The sequence below is a fragment of the Dama dama genome, chromosome 29 (assembly GCF_033118175.1).
Source record: "Dama dama isolate Ldn47 chromosome 29, ASM3311817v1, whole genome shotgun sequence".
Taxonomy (NCBI): Eukaryota; Metazoa; Chordata; class Mammalia; order Artiodactyla; family Cervidae; genus Dama; species Dama dama.
In genome coordinates this window covers 64,916,944-64,935,077 of record NC_083709.1, presented here as the reverse complement: position 1 = coordinate 64,935,077, position 18,134 = coordinate 64,916,944, and the positions used below count along the sequence as shown (strand labels likewise).

The window sequence follows — 18,134 nt, the reverse complement described above, 5'->3', positions numbered from 1 at the left end:
AGTTCCTCTCAAAGATAAAATACTTTTCTTGCCTCAGTATTGAGAAGATATCCTTGGTCAGGGTTGTGCTTTCCCATTTTCTCTTTAAAAAAATTTGCTGAAATAATAATACCATTCTCAGGTTATATAATATGTGCATATTGAAAAGGTAACATTGTCCTCAGATCACATGACATTCAAGTATACCACTGGTTCCAAATCAAAATGGTGAAAGCTACTGAATTTGAGAACATAATCCTAGTTGTTATCAAACAATGCTGGCAAGCATTTACCAGTGGACTTTTTTAGTTGTATAAAGTAGGTGTTGATGGTACCCAAAGCAGGCATCAATAATCTTCACTGAAACAGAATGAATGGTGAGGAAGGAAACTAAAAACTTTGTTTGATATAATTGCAGTTCAATGTGCTTAACTGGCGTGACTTGCATAAGACTTAAGAAACCAGTCAATTTCAGTGAACAAACCACAAAATACCTAAAACCAGCTATTTATATTGTGTGTCGTTAATCATTACTTGCCTGAATTTTTCATGTTCTAACCAGCTGTTTTGGCATTTTGTAGACGCAGTCTGAATAATTCCATCTATATTCCATCAGTCTTAAATTAACATGACAAGTATTTGTGTTTAGTAACGTTTTCTAAAGTTGATAACTTTGTAAACAATTAGACGGTTCACTCCAGTTTCCTAAAATACAGACATTTTCCAAGGGCATTACAGAGACCACAGAACTAAACTGGCCACCTTCTTTTAATTTCCAGGACTCACTTTTCAATATATCACTTAAGTGAAATATAAATGTATTTTAAATGGTTTACCTCCTTTTAGGTGCCTATCAAGAGAAATGGAAATGTCTGTTCTACAGTTATCAAAAACTTCCTATATTTTTATTTAATTAAAAAGAGAGAGAGAAAATTGAATCATGTCACAGGCAGGTGGAAGGACACCGCAGGCAGGACTGTGTTTTCCAGTGGCATCCCAGAAGATAATGAGTCCATGTCTATGGAAATTGATTCATTAATATTTCATCGAGGCAGCTTCAGAGCAATTCAAGAACTAGCTACCAGGAATTCAATCAGTGAATTCAATGAATGTTGAGCTTAAAATATCAGGGGGTGGGGGCGGGGGCAAAAATATACATATATTTGGCACATGTGCATATTTATACATACTGATGTGACACATATATGCACATGAATACAGCCATACATATTAAAACACAGCACATGCAAGACACTATCATTTCTAGGCTTAAAATCAGTCTCCCCTGCCTTTATTCTTTACTTAAGAAGAATTTCCAAATAAAACAAAAATTACTCAATTTTAATATCATTCTCCTGACTTAGTACCTGATTGGAAAGCAAGTTAAAAACTTAGATGCAACTTGTTCGCTGGTAATCACATTTATCAATAAAGCCCCTTCAATCAATTGACAGCACATCAAGATGGCTCCCAAAGACCCATGCTGCAGCTCAAAAAAAAGGGGATCAAATATTTCAGGAGAAAGGACTGCTGGTTTGGGGCAGAGCAGCCAGTGTACCACATTGAGAAGGGCCAGTTAGGGAAATAAGATTCAAATTATCATGTCGGCTAAGTAATTGGTCTTTGGGTGTCCCTAAACACCAACCTACAAATAATTTTATTTTCATTTTGGATCAATGTCTTCTAGCCCTTGTCTAACTAACCTGTATTGATGTCTTTTTAATTAAACCATGCGTGATATGCTCGCTCGGCATTGGGGCATACTGAGTGTGCATGCTAGGAATTCCAGATAAGGTAATTATGCTATTTGTCACTGTCATGATTAATGTGTGACAGCTGCTGTGACAGGTGTGCCACTGTTTTGTCACAATCCTCTGTTCATCCATAACAAAATTAGCTGTCGCACTCAAAGGTACACACTGGCTGCTATTTCTTTCTGAAGTCAACAATGAGAAAATCGAGAGGGAATATTACATGAAGTCCATGACAAACAAGAAAAACGACATCTTTATTTTTTTTCTTTAAATGATGATATAACCTGCCTGCACTGAAAATGCAGATAGCTCACCTCTAGCAAACAAGCTGTCATAAGGAGCCAATCCACCACTAATCTAGCTAACAAGGTCTCAGTATGTGAGGGGTTTGCTTCATAATTTGAATCTGCCTTGTCAGGCAAGCCTTTTAGATGTTACCCAAATTAGCATTGGCTGGAACTGTTACTGCCTGTCAAGGTGGAAAACTGCAAATGCAGAGTTATAATAGGAAGTGGGAGACTGACTCACCCTTTCCTTTGGGCGTCAGTCAAGTGGAGCAAAATAGGTGCTCTGCCTCCATCTCCTTCAAGACAGTCTTCCCTCCTTCCCCACAAAGCCCTGCACCCTAAACTGGGAAAGATGCTTTCAGGAGCTGCCTCCAAATAGAGATGTAAATTGTCAGATGAAGGCAGTTATTAATGTTAACCAATATTGTTTCTTACAGAACCCTAAGACTGGACTATAAAACCACAGAAGACACTGATGTGAAGAGACAGATGGCTACAGTAATAGCGTCATTATTCTATAGCTTTGGGTGAAGTGGATACTGCATATGTTCCATAAATTTAAAAGAAAAAAGCCCACAAAGATGTCTATTCATAACAAAAAAGAAACATTGTGACATCGGAAACCCTGAGTGCAAAAGAAAGAAAATATGGCATGTTGGATATGTATAACTAATTGAACATGGTATTTTCTCTCTTAAAAATTAAAGGGAGAATGGCTGTTGCTATTACTGCTTTGCAACAAATGATTAGTTCAATTTACTGACAATATATTTAAATTTGCCAATAACTTAACCAGCAAATATAATATGCACTTTTAACAACAGTACTGTTTAAATCAGGCCCATCTGCATTGTCTCTCTTAGGCCTCTTCTCCAAAAACAGCCCTGGAACAGAACACTGAATTATTTCAAACAATTAGAATGATTACAAAGGAAATGTTACCACCTGCTGCTGACTCTTGGCAGTCATCAGTCAATGAAGGATTTAGAATATTTATCAACGACCTAAATTCCTTTTGATTTGCCCCTGATTTTTTCATATGGGAAAAGTAAATTCTTTGAAATTCAAACAAAAGATGGTAGGGATTTCAGGAGTAAAAGTCACTTCAGTACATCAATCCCAGGAAGACCTCGGTGTTCATGGATTAATAAAGAATTGACTTCTCAGGACTTCCCTGGTGGTCCAGTGGCTAAGACTCCATGCTCCCAATGCAGGGGGCCCAGGTTCAATCCCTGGTCAGGGAACTAGGTCTCAGACACTATAATTAAGAGTTCACATGCTGCAACTAAGGGTTCTCATGGTGCAACTTAAGATCACACCTGTGGCAACTAAAAAAGATACTGCCTGCTGCAGCTGAGGATCCCAGGTGCTACAACAAAGACACGCCACAGCCAAATTAGAAAATAACAAGAAGAACTGACTTCTTTACAGATATTTGAGGGTTCCTCCTCTTTGGTTGCAAACAAGCTGGAGACAAGACTACAGATTAAGAGGCTCTTGAGTTCACCCCCTCTCATGAGCACACCAAAATCACAACTAACTGTTAAACAACCACTGATTTAGAAAAGACTGGAATCCATCAAAAAAAGATATTCTACATCTAATGACATAAGAAGAAACCATGAGAATGCAGGAGGTCATGATATAGCCAAATCCTACCATATCATCCAGGAGGACAATCCACAAACTGGAAAACAATTATATTGCAGAAATTCGCTCACAGTAGCGAGAGCTCTGGGCCCAGTGCAGGCCCCCCAGCCTAGGGGTCTGGCATCAGGAGGAGGACCCGCGAGAGCACTGAGCTTTGAAGGTCAGTAGGGCTTGAGTGCAGGAGCTCCACGGGACTGGGGGATACAGACTCTACCCTCAGAGGGTCCACACAAGGTCCCATGTGCACGGGGTCCCAGGAAAAAAGCCGTGACTCCACAGGAGGCTGGGGCAGACCTACCTGTCTTGGAAGGTCTTCTAGAGAGGCAGGGAGACAACTGTAGCTCTCTCTGGAGTCATAAAAGCTGATGGCAGACACAGCAGGGGCCTATGTGATCTCTAGCTGGCGTCGGAGGCAGATATTTTGGGTCCCTGATACGGAGACCTCGCTCCACTCAACAGCCTGTAAGCTTTAGTGGTGGGACGCCTTAGCCAAACAACAAACCGATCGGGGAACACAGCCCGACCATCAGCAGACAGGCTGCCGAAAAAGACTTTTTAAGTCCACAGTCATCTCTAGACACGCCCCCTTGACTCAGCCCGGCCCACCACAGGGCCAATCTCCGGCTCCATCTACCAATGGGCAGGCATCAGCGCCTCCCACTAGGAAGTCTACACAAACCTCTGGACCAGCCTCATCCAGCAGGAGGCAGGCATTAGAAGGAAGGAAACCACCATCCCGCAGAGTGCGGAACTGACCTGGGTCAGAACCTACCCTGGGACCAGCGAGCCGGCTCCTGGTCCTGGGGTGACGAGAGGGGAGTATACTGCTGGGACACGTAGGACATCCCCTACACAGGGTCACATAAATAAATGACTACATAAAGAACTCAGGAAAAGAACGGATGCACAGAGGGAGAAATTACAAGAAGTTTCTATCAAACAGAAAAATGCTAAAAAAATCTGGTGGCATGCTTAAATAGATTTCAAATCAGGAACGTTAGGCTTTATTCAACTGCACTGGTTGTTTTCTCTGTGGCAGGTGTGTGAACCCTTGATGATTCTTTTCATTTTCACTTTCTACCTCAAAGGAGACAAGAACATTGGTTGCCTTACATTATTACCAAGCACATAGCACTTAGCTACCCAATCACAAAGGTTTTCCGATGAAGGAAGTGATAGCCCCTTCCATTTGATAAATGCTCATGCATGAATGTTCATGCATTTACAGACAGTATCTTGGTTAACTCCGTTTCCACTTATCCTGAGAACTCCCCGTTGAAAACTACCCATCTTCGAGATCCACCTCCAATGCTCGCTCTCTCATGAAGCATTTGTTGAAATTTTGTCCCCACGTGTTCTTGCCCTTCCTTTTCTCGGGAATCCCACAGCACTCACTGCTTGTTGTTTGCTTTAGTCACTGATTGTATTTGACTGTGAAAGTCGTTCAGTCACGGCTGACTCTTTGTGACCCCATGGACTATACAGTCCATGGGATTCTCCAGGCCAGAATACCAGAGTGGGTAGCCATTCCCTTCTCCAGGGGATCTTCCCAACTCAGGGATCGAACCCAGGTCTCCCTCACTGCAGGCGGATTCTTTACCAGCTGAGCCACAAGGGATTGGGAGATGATTATATTTGTGTGCATTTCTGTGCACACAAGAATATATATCTGTGGGCTCCAAAGAGAGCAGGGAAAGATTCACTTTTTCTGAATCTTTTAATTCCTCACAGAACTAGGATACTATCTTACACAGAGTAGGCCCTTTGGTTCATGTTTATGAAGTAATCACAACTGCATAATTGAATGCTGAAGAGTGTTTGTGTATTGTAGTACCTGTATCAAGTGATGGTAAAGAATTTAGGAGCTATTTAATGTGAGTAACTTAGTATAATTGAAAATGAAATATTTAAACAGACAAATGCTCCCAGGTGATACCAATCAGATCACCTTTAATGTCAACTGATATACCCAGGAGGGATATCAGATTAATGGGACACCTGGAATAACCATCATAAAAAGCCCCTAATTTAAAAAGATGTTCCAACTATAGAGATAACTTATTCTTTTCTAAAGCCAGGGAAATCTAGAAAACACCTCTCTATATAGCTGAAAAGGCATCCATATAATTCCTAGGTAATAACAAACAGGACGCAGTTTTTGTGGGAGTACTGTGGGAGTCAGTTTTTGCAGAAGGCAGTTACACTGGAAGATAATTGCACTTGCAGTGTTCCACAGGTCTGTGAAATTAACAAGTGACCACAGAAGTAGCTAGAACAATAGAAACAGTGTAGATGGGCTGTATGGAGCAATGACAAGCTAAAACTTTAGAACTCTGCAATTAGAAGATAAACTCTAGCACCAGGAACCTAAAACACCAGGATTAAATGGGGGTGGAGGGGTGGGGGGGGTGGAGGGAGATGTGGGAAGATCTAAAGGTGATGCATAATTAGTAGCAGGTAGCAAGAAGAGGGGGATTCCCTAGCAGCTCAGACTGCCAAGAATCTGCCTACAAGACAGGAGCTTGCCGTGTGTCCTAAGTTGCTTCAGTCCTGTCCAATTTTTTTGTGACCCTATGGACTGTAGCCTGCCAGGCTCTTCTACTGATGGGATTCTCCAGGCAAGAATACTGGAGTGGGTTGCCGAGCCCTACTCCAGGGATCTTCCTGACCCAGGGATAGAACCTGCATCTCTTTTGTTTAATCTGCATTGGTAGGTGGGTTCTTTACCATGAGCACCACCTGGGAAGCCCACAATACTGCTCTGTAACATCCCTGGTCACCCGATGGTGTGATCACTCATCTAGAGCCAGACATCCTGGAATGTGAGGTCAGGTTGGCCTCACTACGAAGAAAGCAGGTGGAGGTGATGGAATTCCACCTGAGCTATTTCAAATCCTAAAAGATACTGCTGTGAAAGTGCTGCACTCAATATGCCAGCACATTTGGAAAACTCAGCAGTGGCCACAGGAATAGAAAAGGTCAGTTTTCATTCCAATCCCGAAGAAAGGGAATGCCAAAGAATGTTCAAACTACCACACAATTGCACTCATCTTACACGCTAGTAAAGTAATGCTCAAAATTCTCCAAGCCAGGCTTCAACAGTACATGAACCATGAACTTCCAGATGTTCAAGTTGGATTTAGAAAAGGCAGAGGGTCAAATTGCCAACATCCGCTGGATCATCAAAAAAGCAAGAGTTCCAGAGAAACATCTACGTCTGCTTTATTGACTATGCCAAAGCCTTTGACTGTGTTGATCACAACAAACTGTGGAAAATTCTTAAAGAGTTGGGAATACCAGACCACCTGTCCTGCCTCCTGAGAAATCTGTATACAGGTCAAGAAGCAAATGTTACAACTGGACATGAAACAACAGACTGGTTCCAAATCAGGAAAAGGAGTACGTCAAGGCTGTATATTATCACCCTGCTTATTTAACTTATATGCAGAGTACATCATGTGAAATGCTGGGCTGGATGAAGCAAAGCTGGAATCAAGATTGCTGGGAGAACTATCAATAACCTCAGATATGCATATGATACCACACTTATGGCAGAAAGCAAAGAAGAATTAAAGAGCCTCTTGATGAAAGTGAAAGAGGAGAGTGAAAAAGTTGGCTTAAAACTCAACATTCAGAAAACTAAGGTCATGGCATCTGGTCCCACCACTTCATGGCAAGTAGATGGGGAAACAATGGAAACAGTGACAAACTTTATTTTTTTGGGTTCCAAAATCACTGCAGATGGTGACTGCAGCTGTGAAATTAAAAGACACCTGCTCCTTGGAAGAAATGCTATGACCAACCTAGACAGCATATTAAAAAACAGAGACATTACTTTGCCAACAAAGGTCTGTCTAGTCAAGGCTATGGTTTTTCCAGGAGTCATGTATGGATGTGAGAGTTGGACTATAAAGAAAGCTGAGTACTGAAGAGTTGATGCTTTTGAACTATGGTGTTTGAGAAGACTCTTGAGAGTCCCTTCAACAGCAAAGAGATCCAACCAGTCCATTCTAAAGGCAATCATTCCTGAATATTCATTGGAAGGACTGATGTTGAAGCTGAAACTCCAATACTTTGGCCACCTGATGCTGGGAAAGACTGAAAGTGGGAGGAATAGGGGATGACAAAGTATGAGATGGTTGGATGGCATCACTGACTCAATGGACATGAGTTTGAGTAAGCGCCAGGAGTTGGTGATGGACATGGAGGCCTGGCGTGCTGCAGTCCATGGGATCACAAAGAGTCGGACATGACTGAGGGACTGAACTGAACTGAACTGAACATCCCTGGAGAAGGAAATGACAACCCACTCCAGTATTCTTCCCTGGAGAAGTCCATGGAGAGGGGAGCCTGGTCGGCTATATGGTCTATGGTGTTGCAAAGAGTCAGATAGGACTGAGCCACTTACACTTTCACCATTCCTGAAGAGGACCCAATTTAAATCTGTCAGCCATTAGGCAGAATTCTTTCTGGTTAGGGAGAATCAATAAGTACCAGAACCCAATGAACTTAACCTTTAATTTTGTTCATTTTAGTTAACTTGTTAGTATCCTGAACATTTTATCTCATTGTGAGGGCTGGATTTTCTTCCTGAAAGTCACTCTTTTAGTACCTATCATGCTAACCTTTTGTAACACTTCCAGTAAAGCCTGTAGTTCTGGGGACTTTTGTTTCCACTTGATATTGAGAGGGTTCCACTCTTACCCTCAGAGCAATAATACCTTGGGTCCACCACCTAGTCCAGTGATTCTCAGACTTTCCTGCACACTAGGATAATCTAGGGAACGTTAAAAAAATACTTATCTTTAGATTCCCACCTGCAGATATTCTGATTTTATTGGTCAGCAATCCAGATTGGACACTGCTTTTTCTAGAGGCTCTGTCTTTTTCTTTCTACGCTCAGTCGTGTCCGACTCTTTGCAGCCCCATGTACTGTAGCCTACCAGGCTCCTCTGTCCATGGGATTTTCCAGACAATAGTACTGGAGTGGATTGCCATTTCCTTCTCCAGGGGATCTTTCCAACCCTCTGTAGGGAATTCTAATTTATAGCCAGTGTTGGAAACTATTCCTAAAGCTGAATGCCTTTTTACCATTCATGTGCATACAAACCATTTGAAAATTTTGTTGAAATGCAGATATTGATTCAGTGAAGCTGGAGGGTGGAGTCTGACATTTCCAATAAGCTTCTTTGTAATGCTGATACTCCTGATCTACAGAAAACAATTGGATAGCATTTATCTGGATGATTCTCACTCCCACAAGTAAATGTTTATTTTGTTGCCCACATCTGGGATTTATGGCAACAATTAAATGTAAAAATTTATGTTTATGGTCATAGTCAGACATTCTTTCAAATTATACCCCACCTAAATCTGAGTGCCCATAGTTATGGGCACAATTAAAGTAATAAGGAAAGGAAATTGGGGAGAGGATGCCTTAAAAGTAAAGATTTGTAGATATGGACTTATACTCATGTTCCCTTCATCAGAAGTGGTTTGCTTTCTTAATGAGTTGGTTTGTTGGGTTTTTTTTAGTTCAGTTAGAAACACAGATTCTTTCCCCACATATATGCAGGACACTAATAACACACATTATTTTATTTGATTGCAAGCATGTTAATGTTTTCAGTATTATGGGACAGTTCTATTATATTATGGAACAGAAAATTAACCTGATGATGTATTGGTATGGATTTTTGGGACAATCCCATCAATTCCCAATCTTGATTTAAGATATTCTTCCTTTGATTATTAGATTTCTCTGAAATATTTGCAGTCTATCTGTCTTAAATGTAAAGACAGATAAATGCAAGTAAACTTTCAAAAAATGCCCATTGATAATTAAGAGAATTTCAGAGATATGATTTTAATGGACATAACTTTAGTAAATTTCTTTTTTGCATAGGAGAATGAGGAGGCACACGGGGAAATATGCTCATCTGGTCACCATTTCACAAGAGAATGAAAAGAAATGTCTTTCATATTTCACACCACTCCTATACTAGCATTACCCTTCCTCTAGGCACCCATGGGCCAAATCTGGGTTCAGTGCCTGCTTTTGTACAGTCCACAAGGTAAGAATGGCTTTTGTTTTTTTAAGTGGTGGGGAAAAAAAAATAATAATGTTTAATGATGTGAAAGTCATATGAAATTCAAATGTAAGTGTCCATAAATAAAGTTTTCCTGGGACACAGATGTGCTTATTTGCTTGTGTGCTAAGGCTGTTTTGCGCTACAACAGCGGAGTTGAACATTTGAGACAGACACCAGGTTGCCACCAAGTCTAAAATGTATCTTTCTCTGGCTCTTTACGGAAAAAGCTTGTTGACTCCTGCTATAGAGATACTCATTTTTATTCATTCTTCCTTGAAATTGAAGATGTGCTTTGTTTCGCAGACTATATTGGGTTTTCAAATGTTGCTGCTTTATCCTTTGAGCCCATGCAAGTGTGTGTGTGTGTGTGAAAGTAAACAAACATATACACACTCATTCATTTTATTCTGCCTCCTCACTTCTGCTTTGACAATCAGGAAGTCTGAGCAGCATCCACTTCAGAATCAACTCTATTTGCTTTCCATGGACACAAAAAATGGAGTTCTTTAAAAAGGGAACCAAAGCTTAAAAGTAAAAACAATCACCTTTTCCTATTTCATGCTGCCTATTCTGGCCCGGCTCCTAGAAGCTGGGGTCTTGAACATATGCTACAACTTTTCTCCTAGGCTTCTGTGTGGAGAGCATTCCAAAAGGGAACAGACCTTTCTCTTGTTCCAACTTTCTGTCAAAAAGTCTTGTGGCCAGGAAATAGAAAATGTTAAAATCTCTGAGCACAGTTTAGAGAGAACTGGGATAACCAGTTAAGCCCACAGAAAGGATTTTCTTGGTTGTTTTTGTTTTTTAAATTTAAACAAAAAGCAGTCAGATTATTAGCCTTGATAAAGAAGAATTTCTATTTTTCTTTCCTCTAGGAAATGGCAGTATAAAAAGAATACCCTCTGGACATGCGTGAAAGGAAAAGGGAGAGGAAAAAGAAGGAATAAATACCTCAAGCTTTCATGTTACTTTTAAGAGTTTGTAGATGGAGCTATACAAATAACATATATGTTAAAGGCGCTAGGTTTCAGAAGGGACATTCATTTCTTTTGCAAAGATATTCTGGAACTATGACTAAATGATGTAGGAGAGAAAGACATAAAGATGCCAAGCTTCTGGCACCTTCAACAGCGGCATGGAGAGGCTGTGGTAGAAGGAAAGTGAAAACCCAAACTCTAACCCTCAGTTACAAGTTATATTGAAGTGGACAAGGCCCCTAATCATTCTGAGTCTCAGTTCCTGATATTTTAGGATTATAGTGCTTCACCAACTTGTCTCCAGAGGCTGTGCTGAGACCTAGTATATGTTAATTGCATTTCGTTGATTGTACAGCTCTAATCCCTTTTAAGAGACTGTTTTATCACCACTTGTGTCCTGAACTTGATCTCATTGCCCAGTTTCCTTTCAGTGCTCACAAAAACAGAACTTTTAAATTCACTCTCTATTTTGTAGCAGAAATTTTATTTCCTTATGTCTACAAAAAAATATAAATAAATAAAAAAGACTCAGAGTCACAATTCTTCTCGGCCCTTCTTTCAAGATAATGTACCTGGGGGGGTCCTGACTGGACCTATTTCTCCATAGGCCACCATGTTCTCAGAACACAAAAGAAACTATATTCTGGAAACAAAACAAAACAAACCCCATTCTGTAGTTCCCCAAATTCTCCAGTTTAAAAGTGGCGCTTAGAGTCTCATTTTGCCACAGTTCTCAAATGAATGGAAATTGGAGGGCAATCAAGTAAAAGTAATACTGTTGTTTAGTCGCTAACTCTTTGCAACCCCACGTACACTCAGAAATACAGGCCTAAAGTCATCTCCTATGTACTGTAGGTATCATTTATGGCCATGAACCATTATTTATTTTCTCTGAAATCAGTGGTGCTTTATTTCTTTTCTGTTGTTGCTGTTGCTTACATCCAGGTGCAGAAGATCACAGAACTGCTATCAGGAAAAATAATATCTTGAAATAACATAACATGATTGAAAAGGAACCACATGAATCCACTTGTAATATAATATTATGCTTTTTATATAGCTAAATACAGAAATCATCACCAATTTTTCATCTAAGAAAATGGACTTCCTGAGGTTAAACAGCACTTCCAAAATTATGGCAACTTTGTACAAATCTGGTCCTTTAATTCTGGAATGCTTACATAGTCTTGTAATCTGTTCCCTCAGTACTTAGTAGAAATATTCATTCATTCAAATACTCACAAAATATGTACCAAACACTATTACTATGTGTTGGGCCCTGCTTGTTTCTGGGGACTTACTGGGGAGAGTCATGGCCTCTTACGTCTAATGGATATGGACCTTCCACTCTACACACAATACTACCCCTGACCCTCCTTTGGATCAAAGGTGTCCTGGAAAAGACAGAACTCAAGCCCAGACCACACTCTTTGCTCTCTGAGGCCCCTCTCCCTGTCATGCCCCACCCTTGGCAAAGATTCCTACTGCCCCTTGAATACAAGAAGACAAGGAGGCTAAATTCATCATGTTGCAAAAAATAATGTTTGTGTTCTAAATAACTTATTTTAAACTGTAACTGCATATTTTTCAACACCTGGAAAATGTATTCCTACTACCGTTATACTAATAAGGCTACAATAATACTAGATTCTGTCAGAAATGCCTCACACAAAAGATGTTCGTGTTCAGTAATACAGAAAAGATAAAATAAGATATGGCCTGTTCTCTCACCATACCCCTAGGCAGGCATTAAAATCCATGATAACCTGAAAAATGTTCAAATAAGAGTAACTTGCTTCACCAGCCTGGACATATAACACAGCCACATCCTTTTTATTATTCTAATTAATCACTTACAAACCCACATGCCTATATTGGCAGGCAGCTTTTTACCCCAAGTCACCTGCCATCACAATTATTCAGCCAGGGGATTCCCACCGCCCTTCTCAATGAGAGGGAACACCACAGATCGAACAACACTGTCAGCGCTGTCACAAGGGAACCCTGAAACTGAATGAGACTCCCACAGCGACAGGTGACCCGGGGACCTTTAGATTCCTAGGGCCACCCCACTGTTGCCAAGTCCTGACCCTCCTAGCGGGCTGGCCAGGCCTAAGGACAGATGCAGGCTCCGCACAAGGCCCGCCAAGGCCAGACCTATCTTCAAACCTTGCTGAAGCCCAAACTTACTTTCTCTTGTCATGTTTTCCCAGCTGTCACTCCTGTGGTTCTTTCCTGTCACGGGGCCTCGGCCGAGGACACTGGGGTTCCCTCCAAATTTGTCTAATGTCAAATCTTACAGAGAAGGGGGTGGAGTCTTAGTCTCTTCACTCTCATAGGGCTTAATTTTTTGAATTATTTTTTAAATAAGTAGTTTACTTAAGGATCAATTCTTTCTGAACTAGCTAATATAATAAGCAATAGAATGTTCCTTATTTTTATGGCCATGTATGTCTTTTTCATTATTTTTTAGTCACAGGGAAAAACTATACAGTTTGAATTTGACTGTGGCTGAGTAGTTTGGTAAACTCATACTTGGCCTAAGCATTAGTCAAACAGCACATGAATTGTTTGCATAATGGAAACATAAATATTCTTGACATTATTATCAAAATGTCTCATGCAGCTTGCAACTTAAGAGTCCAAGTTCTGGGGGACACAGCTCAAAAATCTATTACCCTGCTTGCTATAAGACACACAAACTATGGCTAGATCATCAGCCAGCTTCTGAAATAGAAGGAATATAAGGTTGTTGAAAAGTTGAAATTAAAATCTTAACCAAAACTGAGTAACAGAAGGTAGGTCATAACAATATGGTCACAATATTTTTCTTTTTATTATAAATGAATATATTTTTACTTCACAGAATTTCACAGGACGAATCTGCATCAAGTAGTGAAAATTCTAAGAACAACAACAAAACCTATTGAGAAGAGAGCTAATGATACAATACATGTAGGCTCTGCAGAAGCCTTTAGGTACATTATCTTATTTATTACAACATTGGATATATATTAGTATCACATGATAAAACTGATATTTTTTAAAAATATTCACCTAGTTAGTAACTTGGGTCCTCTGCCTCTAATTTCAGAACTTTTTCCTACTTAAGAAAGAAATCTTAATATACAAAATACAGAGCATAAAAACCTACATGCCCATTAGAAATTCTAAATAAAAGATGCCATCTCAATGAAATTCTTAATAGCAGTGCCCTCAGTCTAATAGCCATTAATAATACTTTTAAAAAGTCATGAAACTTGTCTTGATTTAGGTTCCCCCAGAAGCAGACCCTGAGAAAAGGATTCAAATGCAAGCAGTTTATTTAGGAGGTGATTCCCGGAAACAATAGTAGGGAAATAGAGTAGTGAGGCAAAAAAGGGAGGAAGGGAAGGAAAAGATGGGAAGAGAGAGTGAAACGTAAAGAGAAGAAAGTCAGTCAAGTATGTGTTATCGAACCAGTTACCACTGTGGGCAACTAGAGCTTAATCTCCCAGTGGACCTTGAGAAAACAGTATAGAACACACTCCAGAATGATCTCAACTGAAGGACAAGAAGCCAAGTACTTATCCACCAACATCCTTTCTGTCATTGGCTTGGGATTCCTTCCAGAAGCATCATGTGTACAGATAAAACTTTGTCTTCTTGTAAGCCAACCCGTGACAGGAAAAAAGACCTCTGGCTGGTGCTTGCCATAACAGTCTTCAAAACACAGAGTGAATGTCAGAAGATTCTGGAAGATATGGCCAGAACATTGAAATCATGTGCTACATCATCTGGTTTAGGCAACTTTATCTGGGTGAACACGTATATAGCATTCATATAGAAGCATTTTGCATACCGGTCTATGACGGGTTTCTCATTTTTTGGATGATAAAGCTTAGGCACAACTGGGTTAAATGACCCGTCTATTATATATCACCTCCACTATGGCCAAGGCCGGTCAGCCAACATGAAGAACAGTGAGGGGTTTTGGGAGAGCTTGTCATGAGGGCTTGGAGATAAGGTATGATGTCTCCTTCCTCATTAACTCTGACTCCAAAGAAAGCAGCCTCTGATGTCTGTTGCCTTTGTTACTAAAGGTCGGCCAAGATACACAGACAGAATCAGAAAAGGAAGACCTGCAGGAGAGTCATTTCCCTATCTGCTTCCCACTTGGTGTCCACACATAAATCTCTAGATTTCCTTCCAAAAATTCTTATTCAGAATCCAGATAGTCCAGCAGTCATTTGAGACACCATAATTTTCACTAACAGTTTCAACCCTATGAGCCTCCAAGCCTGTATCTCCACGATGCTATAGTAGCCTAGGGGTGGAATCAGCTTGACAAGGAACTGAGAGCAAACAGGCAGTTGAGCTCTATTTCAGCTGACGGTGTAACTGTCAGAAACACAGCGTTAGACAGACGGTAAATCAGCTACTTAGAGAGGTTCTTTCAGTCTTTCAGGCCACTGAAGCATTAAAACCTCTATAAACATCTACCAGACAATGTTGTAAATTCTTGTGAAACTCTACTTTTAGCATAATTTTAAGACAATCACTTATTCTAGGTAACCTAATTAAAACAGTAGTAAGGCACACCAGGCTTCTATAAGGCTATGAGCCTGAGTACCTGTCCGAGTTTGGTAAACAAAATTTGAAATTGGATTTAATAGGTTTAGACACTAATCGCTCCCTGCCAATTCTTTCCAATTAAACAGAAAATAGAAACAGATGAGGAATCAATCAAAATAAAATGAAACACCTTTGATCACTTCGGGCCCATTTGAGAAAGGGCCCATTGTTGTCTTATCTTAATGGCATTATCAAATTCTTCCTGAGACAAACTAGAAAAGCAGAATGGGCTCATATTTCTTTAGCAGAATAGCAGGGAAGAGGGGTCTTAATTACATTTAATTCTTCCCCATTTCAAGAACATTATGGGCATGATTGTGTTCCCACCTCTTTTAAGCAGTAACATAAGTATGTGTGTGTGCTAAGTTGCGTCAGTTGTATCCAACTTTTTGTGACTCTATGGACTGTAGTCCACCAGGCTCCTCTGTCCATGACATTTTCCAGGCAAGAACACTGGGGTGGGCTGCCATGGCCTCCTCCATGAGATCTTCCCAACCCAGGGATCAAACTCACATCCCTTATGCACTAGCACTACCAGGGAAGCCCTAATGTAAGTATACACACACCAAAAAAAAAACAAAAAACAAACCCAAAACCTGAAAGATACATCAGATGTTTTCCTTCCACTACACTGCATTTTTGAATTCATAAATCTCTTTCTATTGTAAATTTCTTAGAAATCTTGAAAACTGCTTTCATAATTCCCATGTGGGTGGGTAGAGAATCAACATAATGCCAAGAATAAAGCCTTCATGCATTTCTTCTTCATTATTTTTAGGTTACTAGGGCAATATGTCTTCCCATGCTTAGCATAGGCAAAGCTTTCCATATATACATGTTAGGCATAGTAGAATACAGCAGAAAAGTATAGAACTCTTGGTATTTCAATTTCAATTGAACTGCTACAATTTTCCAGCCATTTTGACTTAACATCTCTGATAATAATACCTACCTCATAAAATTACAGTGAGGATTCAATGGCATGGTATAGTTGGCTCCTACAGCTTGTGAGAAACAAATGTGTGCATCTTTTTAAAATTTGGCATGCAGTGGCTTCATGTTGGTAGCCTGAAATCAGCCGTGGTGAGAATACTGGCCATAAAACTAAAAATTAGAGCTTCCAAACCCCTAGAGACCTGGTTTACTAGCTCATTACTGAAAATTATGTAACATGCAAACTGTTTAACAGAGTATCCAAATGCTTTCCTCTTTCCTTTCCTGTCCTGAAGTTTGCAAAGATGGCTTTACTTCTATATCAAGAACATTCTAGTAACAATCTCTCTTTATAATCAGTCATTTGTTAAGGATTTGCCTTTGCTGGTGTTTCTGACAATGTATGAAGCTATTTGTCAGGATGACCTTGATTAGAATTTAAATAACAAGTGAATCTCTGCTCTAGTATTTTGATCTCTGATACACTGCTTAAGCAAAGGTAATAAACGCTGCATTTGAGTTTTTTAATTGTCTAGGTTCTACTGAGTCACTGGCACTTTCTGTTTAGCCTCAAGTGGCATCTCCCCCCGAAAAGTTTTCCTTTTAATCAAGGGACTCACTCAAGAAATCACAGCACCCTGCTGCAACAGTTGGGAATGTATTCCCAATAGACATATAATAAGGTACTAAAATTATGTGATAGTGCAATTCAACATATCACATTAGATAAAAAATGAAATCTGTGACATAGAAGTTACCATAGATTCAGTGAAGAGGACTAACTGCTATCCCAGAAGGTGCTATAATTGGAAGGCTGACTTTCTAATAACGTGCAGGGGTGTGGTAGGAATAGTGGGTATAAAGGCATCAGAAGTTCTCTTTCTCCTGGTGACTAAGATGAGAGTGCTTCATGAAACCCTATAGGATATCTGTCTTCCTCCGGACACATAAGATCATAAATGGTGTAAAATTCTACTCTGTAAAAAATATTGGAAATGTTCTTATGATTGATTACCCTTATCATCTTTCTGGAGATGCTACCAGAAAGATAAAATTTTTATATATAGTCTCTCATTTAACACAACAACATAATAAGCTAGGTTATATCACACAGATATAACCTTATGTTACCAAACAGATGAAATTCCATCTCACAGATACTTTGGAGTCATTCTTTAAAAAAAAAAAAAATTATTTATTTATTTTGGCTGTAGTGGGTCCTAGTTATAGCTCGCAGGACCTTAGTTGAAGCATGAGAACTTCTTAGCTACAGCATGTAGGATCTAGCTTCCTAATCCCAGGCTCCCTGCATTGGGAGCCCAGAGTCCTACCTGCTGGACCACCAGGGAAGTCCCTGGAGTAATTCTGGTAATTAGTAATATAGCACCCTATGTAAAGAAGAATGACATATTTGTCAAAAGACTGTGCCCCATGTCTTAATTCTGCCATTTGCATGTGATCGTGGGCAATCCCATGATTTCTGTAAAAATCAATCTTTTCCTCTTTATTGAAGCATCCATATGGGATCAATATGTGGGCCAAATACTGAAAATATGTCCTATATCTAAAACACCATACTAAGTGTAAAAGCCTATTATTGCCTGGACATTCTTGGTCACGTACTATCAAAAATAAGAGTTTCTGATACAGAATATCTAATTTGGCATTAATAATAAGCCAAACCACATACCTCAGAAATCATTTTGTACTATTAAGCCATGGAGCAAAGAAGAAGGTGCCATTCCTAGCAACTAAGAGCTAGGCCCACTGGATTTTATTACAAGTTTCAATATATACTACTTATGTGACCTTAGGCAATTTATTTACCTCTTTAAAACCCTAGTTTCCTCC

General features: G+C 39.9%; 1 non-coding gene across 1 annotated transcript; it reads left to right on the top strand.

The window, feature by feature from the left end:
- Nucleotides 1–3,191: 3,191 nt before the first annotated feature.
- TRNAW-CCA (transfer RNA tryptophan (anticodon CCA)) lies at nucleotides 3,192–3,264 on the top strand. Its single transcript has one exon. It is a non-coding gene; the product is annotated as a tRNA-Trp (tRNA).
- The last annotated feature ends 14,870 nt before the right edge of the window (nucleotides 3,265–18,134 follow it).